Source organism: Scyliorhinus torazame, chromosome 22, assembly GCF_047496885.1.
Source record: "Scyliorhinus torazame isolate Kashiwa2021f chromosome 22, sScyTor2.1, whole genome shotgun sequence".
Classification (NCBI taxonomy): domain Eukaryota; kingdom Metazoa; phylum Chordata; class Chondrichthyes; order Carcharhiniformes; family Scyliorhinidae; genus Scyliorhinus; species Scyliorhinus torazame.
Window position 1 is genome coordinate 4,621,709 of NC_092728.1, and position 13,662 is coordinate 4,635,370.

General features: G+C 38.7%; 1 pseudogene; it reads left to right on the forward strand.

The window, feature by feature from the left end:
* The first annotated feature begins 1,626 nt into the window (after positions 1 to 1,626).
* Positions 1,627 to 1,750, forward strand: LOC140399501 (U2 spliceosomal RNA; annotated as a pseudogene).
* The last annotated feature ends 11,912 nt before the right edge of the window (positions 1,751 to 13,662 follow it).

Below are 13,662 nucleotides of genomic sequence, written 5' to 3' on the forward strand. Positions count from 1 at the left end.
CCTGCATCTCCCAATCACCGCCCCCCCCCCCCCCCCGCCCCCGCGGTGGCTCCGACAATCTCTCGTAAAACTCCTCAAACACCCTATTAATCTGCTCCGGAGCCTGCCTTATCCCACATCTGAACAATTTCCCTCGCCGCTGCCTCCCTCCGAAGCTGCCAACATGCGTCCCGCCTTCATACTCGTAGATCGCTCCCCTCACCTGCCCCAATTGGCACACTGCCTTCCTTGTCAAAACTCACCTGCAACTCCTTCCTCTTTTCCAACAGTGACCCCCGCTTACCTCCTGTCCATTTCCAATATCTCATCTATTAACCTTTGCCGCTTCACCCTCTGCTTCTTATACACCTTTACCTTAACTGATATCACCATCCCCCTCACCTTCAAAGCTTCCCATACACCGCCTGCGAGACCTCACCCGTACAATTAAACTCCACGGATTCCTCAATGACTTTTCCAATCTGGGGCGGGATTCTCCCCCACCCGGCGGGGCGGGGGGTTCCGGCGTAATGGAGTGGCGGGACCCACTCCGTCGTCTCCGCACCTTGAGGGGCCAAGTCCTCACCTTGAGGGGCTAGGCCCGCACCGGAGCGGTTTCCGCTCCACCGGCTGGCGGGAAAGGCCTTTGGTCTTCGCCGGGCGACGCAGGTCCGCGCGGGAGCATCAGCGGCTGCTGACATCATCCCCGCGCATGCGCAGGGGAGGGGGTCTCTTCCGCCTCCGCCATAGTGAAGACCACGGCGAAGGCGGAAGAAAAAGAGTGCCCCACTGCGCAGGCCCGTCCGCCGATCGGTGAGCCCCGTTCGCGAGCCAGTCCACCGTGGGGGCACCCCACGGGGCCAGATCGTCCCGCCCCCCCCCCAGGGCCCCGGATCCCACCCGCGCCGCCTTGTCCCGCCGGTAAGAGAGGTGGTTTAATCCACGCCGGCGGGACAGGCATTCCAGCAGCGGGACTTCGGCCCATCGCGGGCCGGAGAATCGGCGGGGTTGGGCCCGCCGACCGTCGCAGTGTGATTCCCGCACACGCCGAATCTCTGGTGGCGGAGACTTCGGGACACGGCGGGGTGTCGGAGAATCCCGCCCCTGATCACAAAATCCTCTGTCCCCGAACAGCCCCACATCCAATCTCCACCCCGGCCTCTGCACTATTCCCTTCTCCGACACCATATCAACCCAGTCTGGGGCATGGCCCGATGTCGCAATTGCCGAATATTCCGACCGACAGCGATTTCCCCACCATAGAAAAATCTATCCGCGAATAGACCTTATGAACTGAAGAGAAGAAAGAAAAAAGCTATAAAGAAGAGTAAGATAGATTATGAGAGTAAACTTGCTCAGAATATAAAAACAGATAGTAAAAGTTTCTACAAATATATAAAACAAAAAAGAGTGGCTAAGGTAAATATTGGTCCTTTAGAGGATGAGAAGGGAGATTTAATAATGGGAGATGAGGAAATGGCTGAGGAACTGAACAGGTTTTTTGGGTCGGTCTTCACAGTGGAAGACACAAATAACATGCCAGTGACTGATGGAAATGAGACTATGACAGGTGAGGACCTTGAGAGGATTGTTATCACCAAGGAGGTAGTGATGGGCAAGCTAATGGGGCTAAAGGTGGACAAGTCTATCGCTTCTCGGCCCTTTGGCTAAGATCAAGTGTAGTGTCTGCTCTGCCTTTTGGCTCAGATCTGGAATGTCTCTCTTGTGGGGACCATGAATTGGATTCAATTTGAATTTGAGGCAAGTTTTTTACGCAGAGGGTAGTGGGTGCCTGGAACTCACTACCGGAGGAGGTAGTGGAAGCAGGGACGATAGGGACATTTAAGGGGCATCTTGACAAATATATGAATAGGATGGGAATAGAAGGATACGGACCCAGGAAGTGTAGAAGATTGTAGTTTAGTCGGGCAGTATGGTCGGCACGGGCTTGGAGGGCCGAAGGGCCTGTTCCTGTGCTGTACATTTCTTTGTTCTTTGTTCTTTGTTGAATTGGTTTTTTGGAGCGGGCAAGGAGCTGGATTAGGGGTTCGCTCCTGTCCACACTCAGCCCTGGCTTGGTAACTCAGAGAAAGTAATAAGAAAAAAAAAGGTAACCAAGTCTCCTGGCCCTGATGGGATGCATCCCAGAGTGCTAAAGGAGATGGCTAGGGAAATTGTAAACGCACGAGTGATAATTTACCAAAATTCACTAGACTCTGGGGTGGTCCCGGCGGATTGGAAATTAGCAAACGTGACACCACTGTTTAAAAAAGGAGGTAGGCAGAAAGTGGGTAATTATAGGCCAGTGAGCTTAACTTCGGTAGTAGGGAAAATGCTGGAATCTATCATTAAGGAGGAAATAGCGAGGCACCTGGATGGAAATTGTCCCATTGGGCAGATGCAGCATGGGTTCATAAAGGGCAGGTCGTGCCTAACTAATTTGGTGGAATTTTTTGAGGACGTTACCAGTGCGGTAGATAACGGGGGGCCAATGGATGTGGTATATCTGGATTTCCAGAAAGCTTTTGACAAGGTGCCACACAAAAGGTTGCTGCATAAGATAAAGATGCATGGCATTAAGGGGAAAGTAGTAGCATGGATAGAGGATTGGTTAATTAATAGAAAGCAAAGAGTGGGGATTAATGGGTGTTTCTCTGGTTGGCAATCAGTAGCTAGTGGTGTCCCTCAGGGATCTGTGTTGGGCCCACAACTGTTCACAATTTACATAGATGATTTGGAGTTGGGGACCAAGGGCAATGTGGCCAAGTTTGCAGACGACACTAAGATAAGTGGTAAAGCGAAAAGTGCCGAGGATACGGGGGGCGGGGTTCTCCCCTACAGGGGGGTTCGTCTCCGCACCGGCCATGGCGGAGGACCACAGCAGCCAGTGCGGAGGGAAAGAGTGCCCCCACGGCACAGGCCTGCCCATGGATCGGTGGGCCCCGATCACGGGCCAGGGCACCGTGGGGGCACCGCCCAGGGCCAGATCCCCCTGCGCCCGTCCCGAGGGCCCCGGAGACCGCCCGCAGAGCCAGGTCCCGCCGGTAAGAACCAGGTCTAATTTATGGCGGTGGGACCGTCCTAAACCGGGCGGCCGCTCGGCCCATTGCCGGGTGGGCTGCTGCCAGCCGCTGACAGGCGCGGCGCAATTCCCGCCCCCACAAAAACCCCGGTGCCCGAAATCAGCAGAGGGATTTGGATAGGCGAAGTGAATGGGCTAGGGTCTGGCAGATGGAATACAATGTTGACAAATGTGAGGTTATCCATTTTGGTAGGAATAACAGCAAAAGGGATCATTATTTAAATGATAAAATATTAAAACATGCTGCTGTGCAGAGACCTGGGTGTGCTAGTGCATGAGACGCAAAAAGTTGGTTTACAGGTGCAACAGGTGATTAAGAAGGCAAATGTAGTTTTGTCCTTCATTGCTAGAGGGATGGAGTTTAAGACTCGGGAGGTTCTGCTGCAATTGTCTCACGTGTTAGTGAGGCCACACCTGGGGCAGGATTGTACCCTACCCGGCGGGGCGGGCGGTCCCGGCGCAGTGGAGTGGCGGGAACCACTCCAGCGTAGGGCCGCCCCAAAGGTGCAGAATCCTCCGCACCTTCAGGGGCTAGGCCGGTGCCGGAGTGGTTTGCGCCACGCCAGCCAACGGGCAAGGGGCTTGGTGCCACGCCAGCCGACGGGCAAGGGGCTTGCGCCGCGCCAACCGGGGCCACAGAGCCTCTGCCGGCCGGCGCGATTTGGCGCATGCGTGGGAGCGCCAGCGTTTGCCGACGTCTTCCCAGCGCATGCACAGGGGGGATATTCTCCACGTCGGCCATGGCGGAGGACCACAGCAGCCGACATGGAGGAATAGAGTGCCCCATGGCACAGGCCCGCCCGCGGATCGGTGGGCCCCGATCGCGGGCCAGACAACCGTGGGGGCAACTCCCAGGGCCAGATCGCCCCGCGCCCCCAGGAGGACCCCGGAGGCCGCCCGCGCTGCCAGGTCCCGCTGGTAAGGACCTACTCTAATTTACGCCGCCGGGACCGCTAGAAAACGGGCGGCCACTCGGCCCATCACGGGCCGGAGAATCGCCGGGGGGGGGAGGCCGCTGCCAGCGGCCATCGACTGGCGCGGCCCGATTCACGGCCCCGCCAAATCCCCGGCGCCGGAGAATTTGGAGTTCTAACACACACAAAACAACTTTATAAACACACAAAACAGTTTTGTCAAACACACAAAACAACTTCAGAAAACACACAAAGCAGTTTATAAAACACACAAAGCAGTTTATAAAACACACAAAGCAGTACTATAAAGAATACACAAAATAACTTTATAAAACACAGAAACCAACTGTATAAAATACACAAAACTGTTTTATAAATACACAAAACTGTATCATCAAACACACAAAACAACTTTATAATACAGACAAAACAGTTTTACAAAACACAGAAAAACAGTTTTACAAACACACAAAACAGTTTAATCAAAAAAAATTTATAAAACACATAAATCCGTTTTATAAAAGGAACAAAGCAATATTAGAAAATACAAAAATCAACTTTATAAAATATACAAAGCAACTTTAATAAACAAACAAAACAACTTTAGGAAACACACAAAACAGTTTGAGAAAACACACAACTTTTGAAACATAAAAGAGTTTTATAAAAGACACAAAACAACTTTATAATACGCACAAAGCAACTATATAAAACACACAAAAAACTTACATAAATCATACAAAACAGTTACATAAAACACACAAAATGTTACAAAACACACAAAAAACTTGATAAAACACACAAAACAATTTTAGAAAACACAAATAACAACTTTATAAAATACGCAAACCAACTTTATAAAAGACACAAAACAGTTTTATAAAACAGACAAAATAACTTTATAAAACACGCAAAACAACATTATAAATCACACAAAACAATTTTACAAAACACACACAGCAGTTTTATAATGAACATGCAAAGTAACTTTATAAAACACAAAACGATATAATAACACACTGAAAATCTTTATAAAAGACACAAAATAGTTTTATAAAGAATACAAAACAACTTTGTAAACACACAAAACAGTTTTAGCAAACACACAAAACAACTTTATAAAAGACAAAAATCAGGGGCGCGATTCTCCAAAATGGAGACTAAGTGGTCTCAACGTCGTGAACGCCATCGTGTTTCACAACGACGCGAATGGGGTGCGGGGACAACCAATTCTGGCCCCCACATGCGCAGTGGCAAAACAACAACCGACGTATGCACGGTACACTCGGGGAACGCTCCGGCCCCGACGCAACATGGCACGGGGGTTCTGGGGCCGGAAGCGGAACAAAGTAGGGCCGGGGGGGGGAGAGGCCGGCCCGCAGATCAGTGGGCCCCGATCGCGGGCCAGACCCCATCGGTCTGAAACGCAAAACAACAAACAAAAAAGTTTCATAAAACACACAAAAGAGTTTTATAAAACATGCAAAACAACTTTATAAAACACACAACTCTTTTATAAAACACACAAAATTATTTATAAAACACACAAAACAACTTTATAAAACACACAGAACAACTTTATAAAACACGCAAAACAACTTTATACAACACACAAAACAACTTTGTAAAAACACTAAACAACTTTATAAAACACACAAAACAACTTTATACAACACACAAAACAACTTTATACAACACACAAAACAACTTTGTAAAACACACAAAACAACTTTGTAAAACACACAGAACAACTTTATAAAACACGCAAAACAACTTTATAAAGCACTCAAAACTGTTTTATAAAACACAGAAAACAACTTTATACAACAAACAAAACAATATTAGAAAATACACAAATTAACTTTATAAAATATACAAAGCACCTTTATAAAATATGTAAAGCAATTTTATTCAACAAACAAAACAATTTTAGGAAACACAGATAACAGTTTTATACAACACACAAAACAACGTTATTAAAGTCATGAAACAGTTTGAGAAAACACACAACTTTTGAAAACAAAAAAAGTTTTATAAAACACACAAAACAACTTTATAAAACACACAGAAAAGTTATATAAAACAAACAGTACAATTTTATATAAACACAGAAAAACTGTTTGATAAAATATACAACACAATTTTGTAAAACAAACAAAAAAGTTTCATAAAACACACAAAAGAGTTTTATAAAACATACAAAACAACTTTATAAAACACACAACTCTTTTATAAAACACACAAAATAAATTTCTAAAACACACAAAACAACTTTATAAAACACAAAGAAACTTTACAAAACGCACAAAGCAGTTTTCTAAAGAACACACAAAATAACATAATAACACACTAAACAACTTTATACAATTCTCAAAACAACTATATAAAACACACAATAAAACTTTATAAAACACAGAAAACAGTTTTATAAAACACTCAAAACAACTGTATAAAACACACAGTACAACATTATAAAGCACACAAACCAAACTTATAAAACACACAAAACAGTTTTATAAAGAACACACAAAACAACTTTATAAAACACACAGAAAAGTTTTATAAAACACACAAAACAACTTTATAAAACATACAAAACAACTTTATAAATACACAAAACAGTTTTATCAAACACACAAAACAACTTTATAAAATATACAAAGCAACGTTATTAAACACACAAAACAACTTTATCATACAGAGAAAACAGTTTTATAAAACACACAAAACAACTTTGTAAAAACACAAAACAATTTTGAAAAGCACACAAAACAATTTTATAAAACACACAAATTAGTTTTATAAAACAAACTATACAACTTTATAAGACACGCAAAACAAGTTAATAAAACACACAAACCTGTTTTATAAAACACACAAAACAGCATTATATGACATGTCAAACAACTTTAATAAGATACACTAAACAACTTTAGAAAACACATAAAACATCTTTAGAAAAGACACAAAACAGTTTGCGAAAACACACAACAACTTTTGAAAACATAAAAGAGTTTTATAAAACACACAAAACAACTTTATAATATGCACAAAACAACTTTATAAAACAAACAGAACAGTTTTATAAAACACACAAAACGATATAAAACACACAAAACAATTTTATAAAACACACAAAAATTGTTTGATAAACTATACAACACAATTTTGTAAAACAACCAATAAAGTTTCATAAAACACACAAAAGAGTTTTATAAAACATGCAAAACAACTTTATAAAAGACACAACTCTTTTATAAAACACACAAAATAAATTTATAAAACACACAAAGCAACTTTATAAAACACACAAAGCAGTTTTATAAAGAACACCCTAAATAACTTTACAAAACAAATTTATAAATACACAAAACTGTTTTATCAAACACACAAAACAACTTTATAAAATATACAAAGCAACGTTATTAAACACACAAACAACTTTATCATACAGAAAAAACAGTTTTATAAAACACACAAAACAGTTTTATAATACACACTAAACAACTTTATAAAACACACAAAACAACTTTGTAAAACACACAAAACAGTTTTAAAAAGCACACAAAACAACTTTAGAAACACACAAAACAGTTTATCAAACACACATTACAACTTTATAAAACACAAAAATCTGTTTTATAAAACAAACTATACAACTTTATAAGGCACACAAAACAACTTAATAAAACACACAAAGCTGTTTTATAAAACACACAAAACAGCATTATAAAACATGTCAACGCCTTTATAAAACACACAAAATAACTTTATAAGACACACAAAACAACTCTATAAAACACACAAAACAAGTATATAAAACACACAGAACAACTTTATATAATACACAAAACAGCTGCATAAAATAAACAAAAGAATTTTATAAAATACCCAAAAATCTTCATAAAAACTACAAAGCAACTAAATAAAATATAGAGAGCAACTTTATTAAATTCACAAAATAACTTTATAAATCACAAAACAACTTTATAAAACATACAAAATAACTTTATAAAACACACAAAACATTATCAACACACAAAACAACATTGTAAAACACACAAAGGACCTTTACAAAATACACAAATCAGTTTTATAAAACAAATAAAACTACATTAGAAAACACAAAAATCAACTTTATAAAATATACAAAGCACCTTTATAAAATATATAAAGCAATTTTATTCAACAAGCAAAACAATTTTAGGAAACACAGACAACAGTTTTGTACAACACACAAAACAACTTTATAAAACATATGAAGCAGTTTGAGAAAACACACAACTTTTGAAAAATAAAAGAATTTTACAAAGCACACAAAACAACTTTATAAAACATACAAAACACTCTTAAAAATAACACAAAACAGTTTTATAAAACACACAAAACAACTTTATAAAACACACAAAATAAAATTATAAAACACATAAAACAACTTTATCAAACACACACAACTTTAGAAAACAACATTAGAAAACACACTAAACAACACTATAAAACATGTTAAACAACTTTATAAGACACATAAAGCAGTTTTATATAACACACAAAAGAGTCTTTTAAAACACACTCAACAACTTTATAAAACACACAAACCAATTATATAAAACATTCAAAACAGTTTTATAAAACATGCAAAACCTTATCAACACACAAAACAACTTTATAAAACACAGAATATAGTTTTATAAAACACACATAAAAGCTTTAAAAAACACAAAGCTATTTTATAAAACACACAAAACATTATCAACACACAAAACAACATTGTAAAACACACAAAGGACCTTTACAAAATACACAAATCAGTTTTATAAAACAAATAAAACTACATTAGAAAACACAAAAATCAACTTTATAAAATATACAAAGCACCTTTATAAAATATATAAAGCAATTTTATTCAACAAGCAAAACAATTTTAGGAAACACAGACAACAGTTTTGTACAACACACAAAACAACTTTATAAAACACATGAAGCAGTTTGAGAAAACACACAACTTTTGAAAAATAAAAGAGTTTTACAAAGCACACAAAACAACTTTATAAAACATACAAAACACTCTTAAAAATAACACAAAACAGTTTTATAAAACACACAAAACAACTTTATAAAACACACAAAATAAAATTATAAAACACATAAAACAACTTTATAAAACACACACAACTTTAGAAAACAACATTAGAAAACACACTAAACAACACTATAAAACATGTTAAACAACTTTATAAGACACACAAAGCAGTTTTATATAACACACAAAAGAGTCTTTTAAAACACACTCAACAACTTTATAAAACACACAAACCAATTATATAAAACATTCAAAACAGTTTTATAAAACATGCAAAACCTTATCAACACACAAAACAACTTTATAAAACACAGAATATAGTTTTATAAAACACACATAAAAGCTTTAAAAAACACAAAGCTATTTTATAAAATACACAAAACAACTTTATAAAATACACACAATAGTTTTATCAAACACACAAAACAACTTTACAAAACACACAAAACAACTTTATAAAACACTCAAAACAACTTTATAAAACACTCAAAACAACTTTAGAAAACACACAAAACAACTTGATAAAGTGCACAGACCAACTTTATAAAACACACAGACCAACTTTATAAAACACACAGACCAACTTTATAAAACACACAGACCAACTTTAGAAAACGCACAAAACAACTTTAGGAAACACACAAAACAACTTTAGAAAACACACAAAACAACTTTAGAAAACACACAAAACAACTTTAGAAAACACACAAAACAACTTTAGAAAACACACAAAACAACTTTAGAAAACACACAAAACAACTTTAGAAAACACACAAAACAACTTTAGAAAACACACAAAACAACTTTATAAAACACACAAAACAACTTTATAAAACACTCAAAACAACTTTATAAAACACACAAAACAACTTGATAAAGTGCACAGACGAACTTTATAAAACACACAAAACAACTTTATTAAACACACAAAACAACTTTATAAAACACGCAAAACAACTTTAGAAAACACGCAAAACAACTTTAGAAAACACACAAAACAACTTTATAAAACACTCAAAACAACTTTAGAAAGCACACAAAACAACTTGATAAAGTGCACAGACCAACTTTATAAAACACACAAACCAACTTTATAAAACACACAGACCAACTTTAGAAAATGCACAAAACAACTTTAGAAAACACACAAAACAACTTTAGAAAACACACAAAACAACTTTATAAAACACACAAAACAACTTTATAAAACACTCAAAACAACTTTAGAAAACACACAAAACAACTTTAGAAAACACACAAAACAACTTTAGAAAACACACAAAACAACTTTAGAAAACACACAAAACAACTTTATAAAACACACAAAACAACTTTAGAAAACACACAAAACAACTTTAGAAAACACACAAAACAACTTTATAAAACACTCAAAACAACTTTAGAAAACACACAAAACAACTTTAGAAAACACACAAAACAACTTTATAAAACACTCAAAACAACTTTAGAAAACACACAAAACAACTTTATAAAACACACAAAACAACTTTATAAAACACACAAAACAACTTTAGAAAACACACAAAACAACTTTAGAAAACACACAAAACAACTTTATAAAACACTCAAAACAACTTTAGAAAACACACAAAACAACTTTAGAAAACACACAAAACAACTTTATAAAACACTCAAAACAACTTTAGAAAACACACAAAACAACTTTAGAAAACACACAAAACAACTTTAGAAAACACACAAAACAACTTTAGAAAACACACAAAACAACTTTATAAAACACACAAAACAACTTTATAAAACACTCAAAACAACTTTAGAAAACACACAAAACAACTTGATAAAGTGCACAGACCAACTTTATAAAACACACAGATCAACTTTAGAAAACGCACAAAACAACTTTAGAAAACACACAAAACAACTTTAGAAAACACACAAAACAACTTTATAAAACACACAAAACAACTTGATAAAGTGCACAGACGAACTTTATAAAACACACAAAACAACTTTATTAAACACACAAAACAACTTTATAAAACACGCAATACAACTTTAGAAAACACGCAAAACAACTTTAGAAAACACACAAAACAACTTTATAAAACACACAAAACAACTTTAGAAAACACGCAAAACAACTTTAGAAAACACACAAAACAACTTTATAAAACACACAAAACAACTTTATAAAACACACAAAACAACTTTATAAAACGAACAAAAAAGTTTCATAAAACACACAAAAGAGTTTTATAAAACATGCAAAACAACTTTATAAAACACACAAAACAACTTTATTAAACACACAAAACAACTTTATAAAACACGCAAAACAACTTTAGAAAACACGCAAAACAACTTTAGAAAACACACAAAACAACTTTAGAAAACACACAAAACAACTTTAGAAAACACACAAAACAACTTTAGAAAACACACAAAACAACTTTAGAAAACACGCAAAACAACTTTATAAAACACACAAAACAACTTTATAAAACACACAAAACAACTTTATAAAACACACAAAACAACTTTATAAAACGAACAAAAAAGTTTCATAAAACACACAAAAGAGTTTTATAAAACATGCAAAACAACTTTATAAAACACACAACTCTTTTATAAAACACACAAAATTATTTATAAAACACACAAAACAACTTTATAAAACACACAGAACAACTTTATAAAACACACAAAACAACTTTATGCAACACACAAAACAACTTTATACAACACACAACACACCGTGAACACCGACTCCATGTTGATCGGAGCCGGCGCGCAAAAGAAGTCCCCCGCGCATGCGCAGGTTGGCGCGGCCCAACTGCGCATGTACGGGTTGGCGGGGTGCCCATTTGGTGCCACGTAATGAAGCTGGAGCGGCGTGAACAGCTCCAGCACCCCCTATGGGGGCCAGAATTGTATGTGACCAGGCCCGGTTCACGTTGTCGTGAAACGTGACGGCGTCCACAACGGCGCAAACTCTTAGCCCCAATATTAGAGAATCGCCCCCAGGGAGTGCGATCAGATGAAAACATCCGACGCCAAAATTGCGGCAGATGCCGGTTTGATGCCAAATTGCGATTCTGCGACACCTCAAAAACGGCATCATTGCTTTTCACTCCGCCCCTACTCTAATCACCGTTTGCATCTCATTAGTAGGCCCACCACAATTCTCCGCCTCCCATGGGCCGAGTTCCCAACGGTCCACATGTGGTCTCACAAATCGCGAACCTGGCGTGACGGCTGCCGAGAGCGAGAGAGAGGGTGTATGGACAGTCACCAACCATAGTTTGCTGCCAGTTGTGCTGCTGGCCAGGGCCGGGGGAGGGGTGGCAGGAGGTGGGCTGCGGGATGAGGGTGATCAGGCACAGAAAACCATTGCCGTACCCGCTCACACCGCTAACAGCCCACTTTAAACCTGGTGCCAGGGTCGCATAGGTCTGCCCCCTGGGTGCCCACTGGCCCCAGCCAGCCCATCAGCACTCAAACAGTTTATAAAACATGCAGAACTTTTTAAGAGCTAGGAGCAGGAGTCAGCCATCTGGCCCCTCGAGCCTGCTCCACCATTCAATGAGATCATAGCTGATCTTTTGTGGATTCAGCTCCACTTTCCCGCCCGAACACCGTAACCCTTAATCCCTTTATTCTTCAAAATACTGTCTATCTTTATCTTAAAAACATTCAATGAAGGAGCCTCTACTGCTTCACTGGGCAAGGAATTCCATAGATTCACAACCCTTTGGGTGAAGAAGTTCCTCCTAAACTCAGTCCTAAATCTACTTCCCCTTATTTTGAGGCTATGCCCCCTAGTTCTGCTTTCACCCGCCAGTGGAAACAACCTGCCCGCATCTATCCTATCTATTCCCTTCATAATTTTATATGTTTCTATAAGATCCCCCCTCATCCTTCTAAATTCCAACGAGTACAGTCCCAGTCTACTCAACCTCTCCTCATAATCCAACCCCTTCAGCTCTGGGATTAACCTAGTGAATCTCCTCTGCACACCCTCCAGTGCCAGTACGTCCTTTCTCAAGTAAGGAGACCAAAACTGAACACAATACTCCAGGTATGGCCTCACTAACACCTTATACAATTGCAGCAGAACCTCCCTAGTCTTAAATTCCATCCCTCTAGCAATGAAGAACAAAATTCCATTTGCCTTCTTAATCACCTCTTGCACCTGAAAACCAACTTTTTGTGACTCATGCACTAGCACACCCAGGTCTCTCTGCACAGCAGCATGTTTTAATATTTTATCATTTAAACAATAATCCCTTTTGCTGTTATTCCTACCAAAATGGATAACCTCACATTTGTCAACATTGTATTCCATCTGCCAGACCCTAGCCCATTCACTTAGCCTATCCAAATCCCTCTGCAGACTTCCAGTATCCTCTGCACTTTTTGCTTTACCACTTATCTTAGTGTCGTCTGCAAACTTGGACACATTGCCCTTGGTCCCCAACTCCAAATCATCTATGTAAATTGTGAACAGTTGTGGGCCCAACACTGATCCCTGAGGGACACCACTAGCTACTGATTGCCAACCAGAGAAACACCCATTAATCCCCACTCTTTGCTTTCTATTAATTAACCAATCCTCTATCCATGCT